We start from the raw sequence: 967 nt of genomic DNA on the forward strand, positions 1-967 counted from the left end.
TAAGTCATCAGCGTTCGAAGAAATCTCGTGTGTCCGTTCCCGGATCTACGGCTTTCTCTGGGTTCGCGAAGAACAGAAAAAAGCACAGAGGATGAAAAACGCAACGACGACCCATCGATGCGACGGTCCTCGTTGTCTTCTCGTCAGTCGTCTCGCGCCTGCAGAATACATCTCTGCCGCACGAACAGACGGAGTGGGTATTCGATCCCTGGGGCTGTACGAGTAAAAACATCTTGATGAAAAGACGGTTGTGTTTCTTTAAGGCACACAGTTTTTCGTTACGCCACCAAGTTTAGGTTTAGGTTTTAATATCTTGGTTCTCTTTTCTCTCCTCTCTCGACTGACTTTGTTCAAAAATATTTTTGCTTTCTCTCAGTCTCGCCAAAAATTCATTTAAGACGACGTCGGGGGCGCGGTCATTCGTGCTTATCGAAGACTAACAAAACGTAGCAGAGGCTGATACAAAAAGAAAAAAAAAATCGGCCACGAAGAAAACTCGCTCTGTGTATCTCGATAACCGCGTCGACGACGACGGTTCTCTCCGCGCTCTTTTAATTCGTATCCTTCTTCTTGCGCTTCGTCCGACTCAGAAACGTTCGTAAAACACGAACGACGGCGGGTTGTCAAGCCAAGAAGGGACAGAGAAGAGACGGAGGTAGTTTTGCGAGTCTCCCGTGAACGCGATAGATTTTTCATATATATTTGTATCGAGAGCATGCGTACGCCGGTCTCCACACGATCCAGCGACGAACGCCGACGAACGTCCAACAATCGCTCGTACGTCGCGTACGAGCCCTCGACCGCTCTTTAATTCGTATTCTTTTGCTTGGCGCTCGTCCTCCGACTCAGAAACGTTCGTTTAAAGATAAAACGAACGACGGCGGGCTGTCGACGAGGCAAGAAAGAACAGAGAGATACGGACCGAGAGCAACGATACGCAACGCAAGCAGTCTTAGGTTTACGTGAG

Source organism: Bombus fervidus, unplaced genomic scaffold (assembly GCF_041682495.2).
Source record: "Bombus fervidus isolate BK054 unplaced genomic scaffold, iyBomFerv1 scaffold0080, whole genome shotgun sequence".
In the NCBI taxonomy this organism is placed as follows: Eukaryota; Metazoa; Arthropoda; class Insecta; order Hymenoptera; family Apidae; genus Bombus; species Bombus fervidus.